Genomic DNA, 20,124 nt, shown 5'->3' on the forward strand with positions numbered 1-20,124 from the left:
GAGGCCGGGTGGACGTACTGCCGAATTGCTCAACACGTGGGGCGTGAGGTCTCCACAGTACATCGATGTTGTCGCCAGTGGTCGGCGGAAGGTGCACGTGTCCGTCGACCTGGGACCGGACCGCAGCGATGCACGGATGCACGCCAAGACCGTAGGATCCTACGCAGTGCCATAGGGGACCGCACCGCCACTTCCCACCAAATTAGGGACACTGTTGCTCCTGGGGTATCGGCGAGGACCATTCGCAACCGTCTCCATGAAGCTGGGCTACGGTCCCGCACACCGTTAGGCCGTCTTCCGCTCACGTCCCAACATCGTGCAACCCGCCTCCAGTGGTGTCGCGACAGGCGTGAATAGAGGGACAAATGGAGATGTGTCGTCTTCAGCGATGAGAGTCGCTTCTGCCTTGGTACTAATGATGGTCGTATACGTGTTTGGCGCCATGCAGGTGAGCGCCACAATCAGGACTGCATACGACCGAGGCACATAGGGCCAACACCCGACATCATGGTGTGGGGAGCGATCTCCTACACTGGCTGTACAGCTTTGGTGATCGTCGAGGGGACACTGAATAGTGCACGGTACATCCAAACCGTCATCGAACCCATCGTTCTACCATTCCTAGACCGGCAAGGGAACTTGCTGTTCCAACAGGACAATGCACGTCCACATGTATCCCGTGCCACCCAACGTGCTCTAGAAGGTGTAAGTCAACTACCCTGGCCAGCAAGATCTCCGGATCTGTCCCCCATTGAGCATGTTTGGGGCTGGATGAAGCGTCGTCTCACGCGGTCTGCACGTCCAGCACGAACGCTGGTCCATTTGAGGCGCCATGTGGAAATGGCATGGCAATCCGTTCCACAGGACTACATCCAGCATCTCTACGATCGTCTCCATGGGAGAATAGCAGCCTGCATTGTCGCGAAAGGTGGATATACACTGTACTAGTGCCGACATTGTGCATGCTCTGTTGCCTGTGTCTATGTGCCTGTGGTTCTGTCAGTGTGATCATGTGATGTATCTGACCCCTGGAATGTGTCAATAAAGTTTCCCCTTCCTGGGACAATGAATTCACGGTGTTCTTGTTTCAATTTCCAGGAGTGTATGTCATTCATATGGAACTGTGTGCAGTGGTGATATCACAGTTCCAGTATGTTTGTACCATTCTCCTGCATGAACAATTTCTTAAATGCAAAATTGTAAACTTTGGCTTGGCTTTTGTTTTGCTGTCTGTTACGGCCACACCTTATGGTCAATGAGTGACTGGATTTGAAGAGGACAGTGGCAATAGTGTGTGTGTGTGTCTGTGTGTGTGATAATACACAAACTGATACACTTCAGTTATTACTATGCATTAGTAGTGTCATTCAATTGATGATGTAACTTTGCACAACTGTAGAAGTTACTTTAAACGGCTGTTCCTAGCTGCATGGGGTAATATGTAAAACTTCATTATCTACCACAATATCCAAGTAAGTACAGAGTTTTTCAGTGGAATAAAGTAATTTTGAGTTCTATTGATAGCTGATTAAATGGGAATTGTATTGGTTTGCAACAACATAAATGAAGAAATTAGACATTTATTTTTATACCAAGAATGATCTTTTTCATAAGTTATTGACCTCTCTTTTCCTCTGTTGCTTGTTTAATAAAACAGTTCCAGGCTTCTGTTGCAGTGACAACTGGATTAGCATGTTAGTGGCAAATGATGCAACTTTCAACTCAACAACAAGATAAGTGTAGATGGTACTCAAAACTCACCGCTGATGACACACTCCTCCGTGCTTGTGTGATGGAACTAGTTGATGTGTAAGAATTGACCTCAGCGCCACCGTTTGCAGACTTGTCATACTCACAGAAGTAGTGGGGAGGAGAGAAGCCAATACTTTGATTTCTAATGTACGGAGCTTTCAGCATTGGACTCATACTTGTTCCATTTCAGATCTGTACTCTTCTCTATGCATGCATTCCAGTACCTCATCAGATGTCAGATACCTATCATATCATCGTATTCGGAACACAAGGTATCACTTATCCAGTTTCCTACCTGTGTCCATCCATAAATCAAAAACTTTCGCAACCATCTTCTCTGTTGCTGTGTCCACCTCTGTACCAATCTACCCTGCCCTCCCAGTGCATTCACGAGAAAGCTGAATAATATTTTTCCTAAAAATTACCACACTGTGAAACATAAAGAAAATACTGCCACCTTCTCCCTGCTTCTTTCTCTTTTAATTTCTCAGCCACAGCATGACACTTTCTTTCCCCCTTTCTCCATTATTTGTGTTTCTGTCACAGTTGTCTTCTCTCTCTTCCTCTACACTCCATTGCTGCCTGTGTCCTCAGTTTAAACCTACTGCATTTTAGTCTGCTTTTGTTGTTCTACTATTTGCTAGTGTACCTACTACTGCTTTTCACTGTTGACGTTACTTCTAAGTCTTGTATCCAATATTAAATTTAAGTCTTTTTATAATATCTATGTCATTTTCTGAACATAATGCAAAATATGTAGAATGCTTGGTTAGATGTAAGAGAGGGCCTCATGCCCCTAATGTTGCCAGGATACATAAATCATTACATAAAAAGAAAATAATATGCATTAATCTACTCATTGCAAATTTGTCTTTTGTGTAATAGAGATTTTCTGAATTGCCTTACAGATTTAGGCATTTTAAAAGAAAAATGTTAAATATGGGGCTGTTACTGAGTGGACTGGTATCAAAATTAGAAATAGTTGAACCAATCATATAGCAGTGTTCACACACTGTCGTAATGATTTGTATTAGATATGGAGTAAATGTTACTAATGATGCACGTAGCCTTTGGAATACACTGTAGATTTATCTTGTACCACTATCTTTCATTGAGTTCACCACCTCACAACTAAATTGTCACCTTCCAACACAGAAACACACTAGTCATACGCTGTGGCTGTTTCTATAAACAGGCAGGTGGAAGTCTTTTTGCACATGGGGACAGTATTCCCTGCCCTGTGTATGTGCTAATCCAAAGGTACTCTCAAGTTCTTAATGATTTTCTGATATGGTCATGGAAGTCCATCAAGACGCATAGAAGGCAGTTTTTCACAGAATTCAGAACGAAATTATTTTTGATGGGATACTAAAATTACTTGTGACTTCTTTGTATATAGTTTAAGTCCAAGAGTCTGTGTCTTTCTGAATACTGAATACAGATCACCATTCATGTGGAAAACAGCAGTCTTGATACCTCCAGGTTTGCATCATAAGTAAAGCTGGAGGATGTGGGCAAAAAATGATATTTACAGTAGGAAAGAACCAATGAGATGTCATTAACATACAGGGAGAACTGTAGTGGACCCTGGATTGGTTCACATGGCGCTTCCTCCTTCACTTTTCTTGAGGCTATGGCTGCAGTCTCTTTAATGACCTCAATGCTGACAGAAAATTAAACTATAATCTTCCTTCTGTTTTGCCTGCAGGCATTTCAACCATGTGCTACAGCAACCTGAGGAGCATTCTGATGTCACTGTGGTGTTGGCAATCTACTGTTGTGTCGGACCTTGCAGACTTCCAGTGGGAGCTAATGAATTGTCAGTGTCAGCTTACTTGGTGAATCCTGAATCAGTGTAAATCTACTAGGATTACGTAGAACTGTTATGTTTAGTGTCATGATAGAGTAGAAGAAAACTCACAATTAATGACAGAGATGGGAGAGCATTAGAGAAGATTACTAACTGTTTTAAGATTATTGTCATGATAGTAATTGCCAAGCTTAATATGCATCCAGAAAATGCATTGTCCACAAAAGCTGTACAACAGCACACAGACATCATTCATGGCAGAGCTGCTTGTTCCAAATCTATTGTAAACTGTGAAGTGTGGTGGCAGTTATCTAATGACTTAGAGGCCACATTATGGTTTGAAAAGGTATCTTGAAAGGAAATGAAACACATTTAAATTATCTGTGATGTATATATCTAGTTTATTCAATGGCAAAAACATTTTTTCCAGCTTGGGACTGGCATTTCCAACACTGTGGTGCTTGTTCATCAAGATTTATCAAAACTTGTTTGGATGAGCAAGTGTATGAAGTAACACAATTTTCCTGGGCTCAGCACTCACCAGATTGCAATATTTTTGAATGGTTGTGGTCTTTTTTGAAAAAGCTGTTAAAAGCTACTTACACCCTTCCAGCACCTCTCAAAGAACTGTAACAATTTCTTTGTGAGGAACTGCATGAAGTTCCATCAACCACCTGCAGTATTTAGGATTTATATGCAGTTAAAGCTATTCTGGATGCAAAATATGGCCTAACAACATATTTGGTGGCTGTTTATATTGTTTATTGTCTTGTTTGACATGGGTATGTTCATGCATTTTTGCTAGATAATTACATTTGCATTTTGTATCTCTCAAAAAATTGTACTCAAATCACACAGTTTATCTATTGGAACAATTTTGAAAACATTGGTTTCCCCTTCCCTGCCCCCCCCCCCCTCCCCACCCTGCCCCACATTGGTCTACTAACAGAGCGAAAATTCTTATTCACATATCTGTAAATTCATTAGTATCAGAATTTAGAAAAATCATAACAGAAAAATAAAAGGATAAAGTCTATATATTTCTCAAGTATCTCTCTTCTTTCATGGGTTTACTATTCATGAAATGTAGTAGTGTCAATTTTTAAATTCTCTTTAGATGCTGAGGTGAATTGATAAAGTTGTACTGATGAGAACACCATACCATTCTTCATGTAGGGCTCATGCATTATTCATGACATACGGATTACACCTAATAACCAAAACTGACAATTTTAAAAACAGTGCACACATAAAACATCATTGTAAATGTGCACTAATAATTTATGTACAAGGCATAGCTATTTCATACAATTAACACACAATATTCAGAGAATGTGGGAGGTTTTATTTTATATTTTCTCCTCTGTATCTTCATTCTCAAGTGAAATACTTGCAGTTTGATACTTGACGCAAAAGTACCTCACTATTCTTTCATGACTGTCTCTTTGAATGAAGACCACTGAACATCTTTATTAATGTCCAGACATATGGAACAGGTGTAAATCTCACAGCTCTTTCTTTTCCTGTTATTCCTAGCCATTTTATCATGATCATATTGAGAAAGCATGGAATCCCAACAGTATTAAATAATAAATTGCTAGAGAGTTTTGGAAATAATTCTTGTAAGGGTAAGCCGCATTCCCAAAGTTTGTCTAAGTGAAATCAGTAGAACGTTGTTTTAGCAGTAGTCTTTCTGTTTTTTTTTTTTGTTTTTTTTTTTTTTTTTTTTTTTTGTGGCTGTGTGTATTCCTGACCTCAGTGATATCCAATTTGAAATCATAGTGAGTTATATTAGCTTAGATAGATAGATATAATCCATAAGAAGGCATATTTTAAATATGTCAATTGTGAAGGCTTTTAAAATATAAAATGCATCTACTTAAGCTTTATGTAGACTTCTAAAGCGAACTTGTTAAAAATTGCAGAGATGGACAAGTGTGCTAATCATTTGTTTCCTAGAACAAAGACTGTAAATATAGTTGTAGTGTGTATATGTTGTACAGTACAGACTATTACAGAGTAGCAAATGTCTGACAACGTTTGATTCCATTCATTGTAGTTATACTTCTGCAACAAAACCTCTGTGTTACAAGGCAGTTGGTTAGTATAGAATCAGGACAGTGAGTGAAGCTACACAAGTGGAATCAGAAACATTACATTGTCATAGTGGGACTCTAGAGGACATGAATTATTAAGCAAAATGTTTGTTATGTCCTATACATTTGAACATTCTGTCAGACAAACAGCTGTTCCATTTCAATTAATTTCATTATCAGATATATCATAACCTAATCAGTGTGTGTGTGTGTGTGTGTGTGTGTGTGTGTGTGTGTGTGTAAGCTGATTAAATTTACCATGTAGAAAGACTGTGTAGACAGTAACTACTTCCACTGTCCTCCTGACAGTCTGATCTAAAGGGTTTTCTTTATTAGGGCATTTGAATTCTTGTGTGTGATACAAAAATGGTCTGGTTTGAAGAAGGGTCACTGTCGGTGGGTGATACTACTTTCCTAAACAAAAATGAGTCAGTTCTGGAAAATGAGACAATGTTAAGAAAGAACAGTCAACTAGTTTTTGTATGTTAAGCTAACAAGAAGTTGGTATCCATAGAGTATATTAAAATATGTTCCGGATTTCAACAGAAATTTTACATTGTTTTATTTTTGTGGTCTGGTGTTTTATATGTTAGAAATAGTAGTGGTTTGTTCCCTATGTAAGTTTGCATGGTTTGATATTTTGTATAAAAACAGAACCTGGAATAGGAAACTTTATGGTAATGTTTACTCTATAGAGTATGTTTCACAGCAGTAGTTCAAGTGTACTACTTAACTTTGTTTTGACTTTTGTTGCAGTTTAATACAACCATACTTTTGTATCATCTACTTCTGTATTTGGACAGTCACTAAGCAAAGCAATTCTAGAATGACGTAATCTATACCTTTACTATTTATTTTCCTTTTTAAATAACATTGCAGTCAGTAAGAAAGTGAACAGCCAATTAAGTAATTTTATGCAAGAAAAAACTGATTTCCTATTCCTTCTGCCAATTGTTATGCCTTTATAGCATTTTTTTAAGTAGCTTCTACAGTAGTTCTTATTCTAAGGCTAAACTTTTGCATGTTTGAATCTCATAACTATTTTTACAAGTACTATCCAGTCTGTATTTTTATGATGAAAGCACTAATGGAAAACAACAGCTAATAAAATGTGAATGCAAACTGCTGCTTTTGGTACATATATGTGGAGAGTGCCTCTTCCAACTTTGTTTACAATTCAATAGTTTTTTTCACCTGTAACAGTTTCACTATACAAATCTGCTGTTCATTTTATTTTTCTAGAAAGATGAATATGCTGTGTGGTAGTTGAATGAATAATGAAATAAAATACATATATCAGCACTATTCATATTCTACAAACGTGTGTATTTATGTAGAAATGAGAGAATAGTGAAGCTGCAGTCAAAGGGAACTTTGTCATTCTCAGAAATTAGTTCTCACATATGGAATATGTGGATGAGCTGTGGATTAAGTTTTCCTTCAAGCTGAAAAGTGAAATGGCAAAAGTGGCAATAAATAGTTCATCCAAGTTTGAAACAAAATATTAGGAAATCACGGGAATTGGTTTAAAACAAACTATTATTCTGCTGTTGCATAATCAATTTTAAAAATGTACTGCTCGGAAAAGACCATTGTAAAAAATTCTCAGTGACTGTTGTAGCAGAGCTTTACTGCGCTCTAATAGTTTTTGACGAAATAAAATAAATACATACACACATTAATCAGAAGTTCACCACAAAAAAATTAAAATAGTGTATTCTGCAATCTGCTGTTAATTTAGCAGTGCTTTGTTGCTCTATAAATTGAATGGTTTGGGAAAAAAGTAATCTTCATGTTATGGAAATCTCAAATTTGTTGTTGAATTGAATCACTTTTAGCTATTATATATTTCAAATCTGAGACTGTCACAGTCAGAAATACGATTAAACATACTTGCATCAAGACTACAAGAGAGACATAAAGTTACCAGTGCATGTCCCTAAGAGCTTGCTTACTTTATGACTGTGGTGAACTGAGAGTGCAAACAACTAAATGCCTCAACTATGAAAATTATCTTGATACTAAACAATGAGAATGTTGGAACCATTGATCATATGAAACCTAACAAGTGGACTAATCATCGAGATAATCAGGTATGCCTTGTGGCTCTGTTTCTGCATGTTCTTTAATTCGGAACCATTGTTTCACCTGGTGGAAAGACTTTTGTAGGATGACAAACAGGGGTTGGAATGGTTATATCCTGATAGTGTGTCACCAGGAAGACATCTCTGAACACAGGGCACAAAACTGTTGCACTGTCTGTCCTGTAATACTCCTGGAGCTTGTCAACTTCTGTGTAATTAGGTAAATATGTATCATTCGATGTACAGCATCACTTTGCTCTTCAATTCCTGTGCTAATATTCCAGAAATCTTAACACTCAAGGAGGAACATCCATCAAGCGGGAAGATAAACACGTTCTTCCTGACAACAATCCCACAGCGCATGGCCCAGCTTTTCACATTCATATTATCATCTGCACAGACTTGCAAGTTTCATGTCCTCTAGGAAAGTATATATTCAGGAACGCTCCAATTTTCCATAAGGTCACCTACATTTTTGGCTCAGAATCGGCCGGTTCGGGCAATAAGTGATGTGAGTTCACAAACCTCTTGTCGACCTCTGTTCACGAGTCTGGGTACTTTGACATTGGCCTCTCGATATGTATATTCCTCATTGTCATGTATTGTTAATAATATTGCTTTATTCCCAAAAATAAGTGTCTTTCACTCGGTTAATACTCGATAGAAGTCAAACCTGCATTTGGATCAGACTTCCTTATCTCTTGTGCAAAAAGTACACTGCTGCACGTTTTAAATTAGCTGCCACTTGAATTCAAAAATGTTAGCAGTAATCCACGTGCTTTAAAATGGAAACTGAAGAGTTTTCTCATGGGTCACACTTTCTATTCTAATTCTTCAAGGAACTCTTCAGTGCCTCAAAAAATTAAGCTGATTCTTATTGTATTGCTGATAGCGTTTACTCAAAATTATGGACTGACTTTTTTCAGGTTAATGAACCTGTATTTTTATCTGTTATTACTTTTATGTTGTAATTTCATGTACTGACACGCTCCATGACCTTTGAGATTTGCTCCTCAATTTGGTCCTACGGAACTTGACATCTAAATAAATAAACAAAAAAGTCATTTTTGTGGGCAGCACACACGTTTCTGATGATTTTCTTCTGAAGAATTATTTGCCTCGTACTGCTTCTAGAGTTTCCCCAGAAAATTATACCTTACCGAATAATGAATTCAAAATAACTGTGGTAAACTGTCTTTCTTGTCTCCATATGCGTGGCACCAGGTAAAATAAACATTGCAAAAGCTAGGGAATTTAATTTATTTGCCAGTAAGTCTATATGTGTCTTCCAGTTTAAACTTTTATCAAGGTTTAGACCCAAGAATTTCACATGGCTCACTTCTGTCATCAGTTAATTAGTATGAGCTATTTGTACATGACAATTTAGAGACAAATTGTGTTATCTGGGCCTTAGTGACATGAGCTTTAGTCCATTTTTATGGAACCAGGATTCCAGTTTCCCCAGAACATTTTCTGTAATATCTGAAATCTTTTCTATTCTATCATTTTATACCAGGACTGAGGTGTCATCTGCAAACAAGATCAGGTAAGGACCCAGTATTGAATCCTGTGGACTCCTTGGGAAATCGTTTGCCATTCGGAGTGGTAGTTAACTGAATTTGATGTTAAAACAACTCGTTGTTTCCTTTCTGTCAGATAAGACTTGAAACACTGTAATGCAGTATCATCGATCCCATAGTTCTTCATTTTGTGAAGTAATAATGAGTGGTTCACTGACTCAAATGCTTTCGTTAGACCACAGAATATTCCTGAGGCTTTTGTACCCTGGTATAGTGATGTATTTTTTCTGTAAATTCTCCGGTGGCACTTATGGTGCTTTTTCCTCTTTGAAAACCAAACTGATCTTTACACATAATGTCATTTACTCCAAGGAAATTTTCTAGTTGTTTTGTCACAAGTTTTACAACTATTGTAGAAAAAACAGGGGGAGAGAGGCTGGTAGTTTCCCATATCTGCAGGTGATACCCTTTTTTAGGAATGGCTTCATCTCTTAGGACATCTGGGAAAGACTCATGTTCAAAGGACTGGTTTACAACAATAGTCAGTGGGTCTGAAATAATATGGCACACTGCCTTGATTACCATGGAAGGTATTCCATCCCATCCACATGAATGTTTGGTTCTTTAATAATAATATCGTGTCTTCCACATATTTCTGAGTGATTTTTCTGAACTTTTTAAAACAAATGTTTTGTATGTCATCTCTGTGCTTGAAAATCATATTGTCCTGATGGGCTGTCTTGTCTCCATCAAATTTTGCTATATTGACAAAGAAATCATCGAAGCAGTTTGAAATTTGAACATGATTTACAATGTCATCCTGATACCTAATTTGAGAAATTTCTTGACTTTTAACATTGACTCCCAAGTCTAATTTCACAACAGACCAGACTGCCTTCGTTGTATTTCTTTGTTTGCTTATCAATATACTATTTGCCAGTTTGTTTGCTGCCAGTAACATTTTTTTGAATATAGTATTATAGTGCTTAACAGAAGCTACAAGCTACAAAATTAGGGTTTATATTTACTTTGATCTCATTGTGCCACTGTATTTTTCTGGCACTTGAAATTTTTATGCCTGGTTAAATCCAATTTCATTTATTCCTGACTCTCTTTAGATAAGATTTTAAGGGGAAATGTTTCATTGATTCCACCCAAAAAGCAATTTAGAAATTTATCAAAAAATTTGTTGCTTGAATCACAGTGGTTTAAAGGCCGGCTTATAACAGTTAACTTATCACGCAACAACTTTAAATTTTCTTTGCTAAAATTTCTTCTTATATAAGATGCAGACTTTAGTTTCTCTCCTTAGGGGAACTCTATAAACAAAGTGGAGGGATCAGATATCTCTAGATCTGGGCAAAACTTCCTTGTATCATCAAACTGATAATTTGTAATAATATGGTTGCTGAGTGGAAGTTTTCTCTAGTGCACATAGTATAGTTTAACTTGAAACCAGTTTTTTATATTAAATCACGAAATTTTTCAATGTCACTACTTTCAATTAATGTATTTCAGTTGAAGTCTCCTGCAACCACAATCTTTTTCTCGCTAAGTTTATCTAAGAGATATTGAAATTTTTCTAAAAACAATTTAGTAGTAGAACTTCCAGGAATTCTATAAATAGACATTATCACAGTATTTAAATCACACAGCTCTACACAACAGCTTTCAAAAATACGTTCTTCATTGAGACAACTAAAATCTTCTTTCACTTTAAAGTTTAAGGAGGCATGCAGTAAGATACAGAAGCCGCCCCCCCCCCCCCCCCCACACACACACACACACACACACACACAAGATTTGTTTTTTCTACAAAAGCTGTTGGCAAGTTTGAAATTACTAATTTTATTTAGAACGTCTACACATTGTTTTGTGAGCCAGTGTCCATTTAAGCAGACTACCTTCATGTTTGCCAGTTCAGAAAGTAAAACTTGCAGTTCATCAATTTTAGAGTAACATAGATTTGGACGTTTTTCTGCTAACCCGTTTATATTTACATATATCAAGATACATTTTTTTTGAGTTTGTTTATACTTTGAACAGCCTCACTTGTTCCATTATACTTACAGTTTCCATTTTGGATCAGCACTTTTGTTTTCTCAACCCTTTCGGAAGTTTTCAGTTTCCCTTGCTTTCAATGATTCTGTGGATGTCTGCGATCATTTCACTGAAAGTCATTGAACCTAGACTATTCAAGTGTAGCCATCCTTTCCCAGACACTTATAAGCATATTTGAATCTACAAAAATTGCACCCAGCTTGTCGTAGGCCTAGTGTTCCCTGATTCCACTGTTTATCTTATTTATATATGTATCACTTACTAATCTTCTGTGTAAAATGATAATGTTTGAATTTGCAAATACACTGCTTGCTGAGTGGATCAAGTTCCGTGTTTCAGTGATAATTTTTCCTCACTTCTGTTCCGGATGCAATTTGTTCCGACATGAATGAAAACAGCTTCGTATTTGTTTTTTTTTTCATTTCCGCTTTCAGTTTCACTTCGTTCCGAATTTAGAATATTTTTAAAGTGTCTGCTGATCTGATGCGATCGGATTCCAGGATATACATCGATTTCACAGCCTGGAGCTGTAACATTTTTCAGCACGCAGTCGCGAACAAGAAAGTTCCGTTTTTCAATCGGTTTTGCTGCTGCACTTCCACGTTTGTTCTTTTTGTAGGTCATTGTTCCCCATTTATATTTGTTTACAGATAGTTTGGTGGATGGGTTTTTGATCACATTTCACACACAATTGTATTTTGAAGGTTTTGTTTCCTACTTGGCTGGTGTTTTTCATAAACCCTGGATTCCGTTTCGCTTATTTCCGTTTCATGAATATCACACACACAGAAATGTTGTTATTGAGTTAATCTATCATTTTATTTCTTTGTAGTCAGTAATTCGGTTTCCATGCTTCAGTGTCCTTGTGTACCGGAAGTTGCTTATAATTTCGTTTTTTTGTATATTTTATTTCACAGGCCTATTTTTCCCGCATCAATCTATCTTTTTCTTCTTTTATAGTCACTATTTCGGTATTTAATGCCTCAATGACCTTTTGCAGCAACTTTATAGCTTCGTTTTTTGAGTCCACTGTACTTACAAGATCGGCTGTTTCAACTCGTAAAGAATCGTAACATTTCCGTGGATTATAATCAGTGATGAATTTTGGGTTCACTTTCGCGCAGTCAGTAATTGCACTTGACACACGAAATACCCTTCATCACTCGCTTTTCACATTCTCTACACGAAAAACTGTTGTTTTGACCTAAGCGAAACGTTTCCACACATTCTTATCGGCGCCATCTTGAACTATGAATAAAGGACTATGCTGATAAGCAAAATTGTACCACTTTTTTGAATGCCTTATTTTACATATTCTGTTTCAAGAAGGTACAGTCTCTTGCGAAAACATAAATTCCCTCCACCACTCAGCATTTAAGTTCCTCTAGAGTTTAGCTGGTGATATCGGTGTAAAGCAGTCTATGAATACCGGTTGTACATTTAGTAGTCAGGCATTCATACTATGAAAGAAAAATAATAGTGATGAAGCTGAATCTTGGTATACTCATATATGAGATGCAGTGGTTGGTGACTTGTCCTATGACTGACGTTTTACTGTTACTGTGAAGTAGTTGAGCCCAGCACCCACAGATTTCTGGAATACAGTGTATCCACATTGACTACCATATTACTTAGCTCATGGGAGCCTCAACCAAAAGCTTTCCCTTGCTTGATGATCAGGTGGAGACTGATTATCAAATTCTTCTTGTTCTACAGGTTCAGTAAGTGGCCAGCTGTTTCTTTGTTGCTCTGATCATTTACAGAACTGCATTGAGTAACTGACATGTCCTACAATCAATCCAAGGCTGTAGTCTCTAAAGTATCTTTAAGGTAAGATATTACAGGAGGTTCAGTGATTGATTCAAGAGATTATATCAAATTCTTTCTTCCAAAATTGGCACATTTATGTTGTCTGGAGGTAGCAGCTCATTGTGTCTATAGCACGTGTTAAAGCACTTCCACATGTCAGTCCTGAAATCATATTAAACCCTTCTGTAGAAATGCGTATGATTTAAATCATGTAGGAGGACCAAATGAGGCAAAAAACTTAAGGGATCTTTGTGTAAGTGTATTTTTCCCCCACATCACAAACTGTGTGAACAGTTGTAAAGTCATAAGATGTGAGAGGAATAACACTATCAGATAATGAGTTTTGGGAGCACTTTACTTACGTAATGATCCAAGGCAGATGTGGAGCTGAGCAACTATGCAAATTGGACGACTCCATTCCCAGCTAAAGTGGATTGTGAAGGCAAATATTTCACTTATTGATGTCCTATGTCTTGTTCAATATTCTTGTAACATTGTGCTTCCATATGAAGAGATTCACAATGCTACTAAATCAAGTATAGAGTGGTGCAAAGTCTCATAACTATGGAAAACTTCAATATACAGTCTCGCAGGTGAGCATACTATAAGTAAGTAAACATAACTGAGGCCAAGGGCCCAGAGCACTGGGCTTGTATTGAGTTGTTGTGCATGGGCACAGCATGTGCTTCACCATCCGTCCATGTTGTGAGGCGACCTCTCTAGGCCAGCTGTGGGGGCACTTGTATCACATGCTGTTTGATTACGCACAGTTGCACTTCAGGGTTACAACACTCCTTCCCCTTGGGGAAAATTTTTCAATGTGGAAATGTCCATGTCTTGCATCAGTAGGTGATGCCTGCAAGAGCAGATGTCTTGCTGGCACAAGAGAATATGGTCTGAAGTGGCGTAGGCACAGACAGACATGGCACCCACTCCCCCACGAGAGGCCATAAGGGAGCACTAGTGATGATGGTGCTGTGTCCATGTTCATATCTGGGCAGGCACTCCGTGACTGAGGCAGCAGAGAAGACGGCAGCAGCAACAGTGACGTGGGCTGTGGGGATGGAGGTGGCCTGGCGCTGAATACTCAGGCTGGCTACAGCAGCACTTAGAGCGAAGGGAGCACTGGAACTGGAGGAGGCATGGACCATGCTGCAGGAGCTGGCGCAGATGGTGGTGGCAGCCGTGGCCCATAGTCCATCACAACCGCATATGGCACACCTAAGAATAACGTCTTTGAGAGGATCATGATTGTAACTGTTGTGGATGCAGATGGGCAACATACCACACAAGGAAATTTTGAGAAAGCATCAACTAATATGGGCCAAAAGGAGTTAAGGAATGGACCTGCAAAATCAGCATGCATACACTGCACATACGCTCCCAAAGGCGCTGGAGAGGGGGGGGGGGGGGGCGAGGGAGGATGGGGAAAGGGGCACCTGTGTAGCAGCTTGATGAGTGGCACTCTGAGGGTAGGCTGTCATAATGTGCATACTATCCTTGTCAATACCCAGCCAAAAGATATGTCAGCAGGACAGCAATTTTTTATGAGTAATGCCCGTATGGTCTAGGCAGAGAAGGCGCATGATGTGCTGCCATCAGATCAGAACCCTGGGCATAGATTCTTCAGTAGCCAACAATAACACACCATCAACAACTGAGTGGCGGTGGCACAGAGAAAACAACTATGCAGAGGATCCAATACTTGGCCTAGTGCTTTATCTGGCCAGCCATGATGCACAAAGAGAACAACCTCGTATAAGAGAGGATCGGTCATGACAGAGAACTGCTGATCAGTGAACCATCCACATTGTTTTGGGCTTTAACGTCCAAATGGAAACACAACAATTCATCCTGAGCAAATGCTGGATTGGGGCCAATGAGCAATTGAGAAAGAGCATCCATATTAGCATTTGTGCTAGGGGTCAGAAATGAATCTCATAGTCATAGTAAGACAAAAACAGAGCCCAGCATTGCAGGCGATGGGCACTGTTTTGTCTGGTGAAGATGTCAAAGGATTGAAAAGAGAATAATCCAGAGGTTTACTATCAGTAATCAAATGAAACTTAGAACCATATAGAAAGACATTAAATTGTTTGAGTGCATACACTGTAGCAAGGGATTTTTGTTCTGCAAGTAGAGCTGTTGTGCCTGATTCAGAATTTTGCAAGCCAGTGCAGTAGGGTGTTTAGAACCATCAATCCATATATTTGTGCACGAGGTTGGAGGATAACCAAGTAAGGTACCAATTATAATTTGACTTTAATAAAGCAAAAGCACACATGCAGGTGGGTGACTAGTGGAAAGGAACATTTTTATGTAAGAGAGCATGAAGTGGCTGGGCCAATGTGGCCACACCAGAAAGAAATTTCGGATTTTAGGCAGTCTTTCTGAGAAAGGTTTGCAACTCTTTGAAAGTGGTAGGATGCAGTGAAGCTGCAATGGCAGTGACGCGCTACTATAAAGGCTTGATGCCAGCACGTGAGACTTCAGAACCAAGATAGAAAATAGACAGAAAAAATTGTGATTTGTTCAATATACATTTCAAAGTGGCAGCCTGTAGCACCATGAACAATGTACAAAGATTTCACAAATGTTCAGCTGACGAGGAATCTGAGAACACAATATCATCCAGGTATTTAATGCAACCTGGCACGGAAGCCGTAAGTTGCTCCGAAAATTATTGAAAAATGGGAGGGGTACTAGCTGCACTGAATGGCAGACACTGGCCTTGATATAAACCCAGAAAGGGTATTAAGTATGAGGAAACATTTAAAATCAACATCCAGAGACAGTTGTAAGTAGGCTTCTGACAAATCTATTTTGGAAAAATATTGGCCCCTGCAAAGCCGTGCTAAGAATTCATCCCGACAGTGTTAGGGACAGATATCAATAATAGACAGTGAATTTACAGACACTTTGAAATCACCACAAAGCTGAATGTTGCTGTTAGGTTTTTTGACAATTGCCAATAGAGTAAACTATTCACTAGGGGAGACAGGCAGGATAACACCCAACGACGCAAGTCAATCTATTTCCAATTTGACTTGCTCCCGTAAAGCTACTGGGACTGGGCGTGTAAAAAATAGGGGTGTGCCATCAGTTTCATTGTGATGTGAGCTGTTAAATTGGTAGCAAACCATAAACCTTCCAAAAACAGGGAGGAATATTTCAAGCAAAGTGTGTCCAATTACTGGTATCGAACTTGTTGATCCAAGAACAGATGCACTTCATCAGAAACAGATAACCCAAGAATTCTGAAGTTGTGTAACTGAAATAAGTTTTCATTGTTGGCATCATCCACTACTAGAAAGGTCAAGACCGAACAACTAATTCGTTTGCTACAGAAGCAGATAACTGTAGCAGTATGGGCATTTGTTGTTTGCTCACTAACCGATTAGATACAGGGGACAATGCCAGTGATTCAAGATCCAAATAAGTTTGAGAGTTTAACAAAGTCACTGCTGCACCCGTGTCCACTTGCATGCAGAGTTTGCTTAGGGCTACCATGACTTATTGAAACGCTGTTCACATCCATGTTCGTGTCTGGTGAAGGAGGTTGAGAGTTGCACTTATACACAATAAGTCTCTTTTTAATACACTACTGGCCATTAAAATTGCTACACCAAGAAGAAATGCAGATAATAAACGGGTATTCACTGGACAAATATATTATACTAGAACTGACATGTGATTACATTTTCACGCAGTTTGGGTGAATAGATCCTGAGAAATCAGTACCCAGAACAACCACCTCTGGCAGTAATAACGGCCTTGATACGCCTGGACATTGAGTCAAACAGAGCTCTGATGGCGTGTACAGGTACAGCTGCCCATGCAGCTTCAACACGATACCACAGTTGATCAAGAACAGTGAGTGGCATATTGTGACGAACCAGTTGCTCGGCCACCTTTGACCAGACGTTTTCAATTGGTGAGAGATCTGGAGAATGTGCTGACCAGGGCAGCAGTCAAACAATTTCTGTGTCAAGAAAGGCTCGTACAGGACCTGCAACATGCGGTCGTGCATTATCCTGCTGAAATGTAGAGTTTCACAGGGATCGAATGAAGGGTAGACCCACGGGTCATAATAAATCTCAAATGTAACATCCACTGCACAAAGTGCCATCAATGTGAGCAAGAGGTGACCGATACGTGTAACCCACGGCCCCCACAGTGTCACCCCGGGTGAAACGCCAGTATGGTGATGATGTCGCCTCAGCCGATGACTCCACCGACAGCGCCTCTGCTGCTCACACCTCCGCCACGGACGCTCCTGTCGTCATCGCTCCTGTCGATCTGGTCGTGCTCCGATGAAACTAAGAGCTGTGCTGGTGGTAGCGTAGCTAATGGCAGGGTCACCCAAGCCGGATTGGTCTCGACGGAGGAGACAGATGAAGTGTGTCCCGCAACATAGGGCAGGGGTCTCTACAGGCATAGGGAAGCCTGTTCTCCTAGGGGAGTGAACCCTAAAAAAATCCTGGTCCTTCACTATGGGGGTCGGGTGTGGGGCTAACAACCTCACTCCTGATAAAAGAGCTTGTTATGGAACCAAAGAACAAAGAAAACCAGATGGATGTAATTGGTAAATGGCCTTGACAACGGCAGACGAATTGGTATTTAGCAACATGGCAGGTGGACGGACTCAGGAGCGGCGCAACTGAGGGGGCGGGCAGCGAAGCTGCCGGGGCGTGCTGCCCACCCACGACCCCAAATTACTTGCAAAGGGGCGAGGAAAACGCCCCATGGAAAACTTGCCCAGGCCGCGCACCGCCACTGGGTATGCTCGAATGAGGAGGCGGAGCAACGACCTGAATGGGCGGCTGCGGCGGCGACGTGACAGCAACCGCAGCGTCCATCGGTTCTGGCACCGTGGAGGAACACGGCGGCGGCGGCGAGGTGGGGCCGTGGCGGCTGTGAGAGGTGCCCGTCCGGTGCAGGTATCGTACTGCCAACCTACAAACTTGCACATGCGCTGTGGCATCTTAGCTATCGATACCACATCCCTCCCCCTGAAACTGCGCACCGTCGTTGAGTAGGGCGGAAGCCGCGAAGCCTCCAATTCTGCTGGAAAACAACCAGTGGCAGAAAACCGAGGATGGCACAAACGGATCTGGTTCCCGTGTAGCTAGTCAGCGCCAGAGGGACCAGAAATGACAAATAAGGCGCGGCCAAGCTGGCGAAGAATGCGCCCCTCTTCCCAGCGCTGCCTGCCACAGAAAACGCGATAGAACACCAAATCGTGCGGCGCCAAGCCAGAACGAGGCGAAGCAGCGGGAGCGCGTGGCGGCGGGAGCAATAGCTGCAGGAGCAACCGATGGGCGCGGCCTTGTAGCAATTCCGCTGGGGAACGGGTGCCACACGGCTGGGAGCAATATGAAGCAAGAAAAGTTCAGAGCGCACGCTCATGATAGTGCGTGGCGTGCAACTTGCTCATCTGCGACTTCACCGTATGCACAGAACGTTCAGCCTCGCCTTTCAACTGGGGGTGCAACAGGGCTCAGGTCAGATAGCGAATGCCGTTAGCAGTGCAGAATGCTTCAAACTCGGAGGACACAAATTGGGGGCCATTGTCAGGGACGATAACTTCATGAAGGCCCTCAATACATAAAATAGATGTCAAAGCCCGAATGGTACTGGCAAATGTAGTAGAAGACATAGGTACAACAAAAGGAAAGTTGCTGTACGCATCAATAACTATCAACCAGCCGTGGGTGCCCCAGAAAGGATCCGCAAAATCAACATGAACGTGCTGTCAAGGTGCAGTAGGAGTCGGCCACTCAAAGAATCGCTGGCGGGGAGCAGATTGATGCTCCGCGCAAGAGCGACAATTAGCAAGCAAATTCTCAATTAGTTTATCAATGCCGATTCAAGTAAAGTGACGACGCGTTAATTGCTTCGTCTGCACGATACCCCAATGACCAGCGTGCAGTAATCAGAGGATTTCTGACTGCAACGGACGAGGTACAACCACACGAGACTGATCATTGTCAGTTTGTAACAAGACAATACCGTGGTGTACAGACAAGTTGTGACGTTGCGCAAAGTAACGCCGTACAAGGGCATCACTAATCTGGGTAGCAGAGGGAGGCCATTGAGTACGAATATACTGCAAAGAAGCATCGGCGGCTATCGTGGAAGCAACGCGACGAAAATCCACCTGAAAACCATCAGCTAATTCCTTATCTTGCGAATCAATAAACATGCAGGGCAGTTTGGAAGAATGAAACACTTCGTAAGGACCGACGGGCAGACGAGACAAAGCATCAGCGATGCCATACTGGGCCGTAGGCCGAAACAAGATTTCGTAATTGTAGTTAGACAAAAGCAAGGACTAACACTGCAACTTTTGTGCAGTACGGACCGGAACAGGTTTTGACAGGTGAAACAACGACGACAAAAGCTTATGGTCGGTGACCAAATAGAACTTTCGACCATACAAAAAATCATGAAACTTAGTCACTCTACAGACAATAGCTAAAGTTTCTTTCTTGATTTGAGAATAGTTTTGCTTGGCAGAACTGAGAAACTTAGACGCAAAAGCGATCGGGCGATCGACAGAATTAATGCGGTATGAGAGAACCACTCCGATGCATCGACAGCCAAAACAACTGGTTTGGAGGGATCGAAAGGAGTCAAACAGCGATCACTCATCAAAGCAGATTTGAGCTTGTGGAAAGCAGTCTCACATTCTGAAGAACAAACAAGAGGAACGTTCTTACACCAAAGGCGATGCAAAGGCGGTGCATTTGGTCTAAACCGAATATAATACACTCCTGGAAATGGAAAAAAGAACACATTGACACCTGTGTGTCAGACCCACCATACATGCTCCGGACACTGCGAGAGGGCTGTACAAGCATTGATCACACGCACGGCACAGCGGACACACCAGGAACCGCGGTGTTGGCCGTCGAATGGCGCTATCTGCGCAGCATTTGTGCACCGCCGCCGTCAGTGTCAGCCAGTTTGCCGTGGCATACGGAGCTCCA

At 40.8% G+C, this 20,124-nt stretch overlaps 1 protein-coding gene across 1 annotated transcript in view; it reads left to right on the forward strand.

The window, feature by feature from the left end:
• LOC126297893 (uncharacterized) overlaps nt 1-6,780 on the forward strand; it is a 94,980-nt gene extending 88,200 nt beyond the window's left edge. Inside the window, exons 3-4 of the transcript XR_007552584.1 lie at nt 1,677-1,899; nt 3,461-6,780. The gene's annotated coding sequence lies outside the window, so the exon portion shown is untranslated. The remainder of the gene's footprint in view (nt 1-1,676; nt 1,900-3,460) is intronic.
• The last annotated feature ends 13,344 nt before the right edge of the window (nt 6,781-20,124 follow it).

Source organism: Schistocerca gregaria, chromosome X (genome assembly GCF_023897955.1).
Source record: "Schistocerca gregaria isolate iqSchGreg1 chromosome X, iqSchGreg1.2, whole genome shotgun sequence".
Lineage (NCBI taxonomy): Eukaryota > Metazoa > Arthropoda > Insecta > Orthoptera > Acrididae > Schistocerca > Schistocerca gregaria.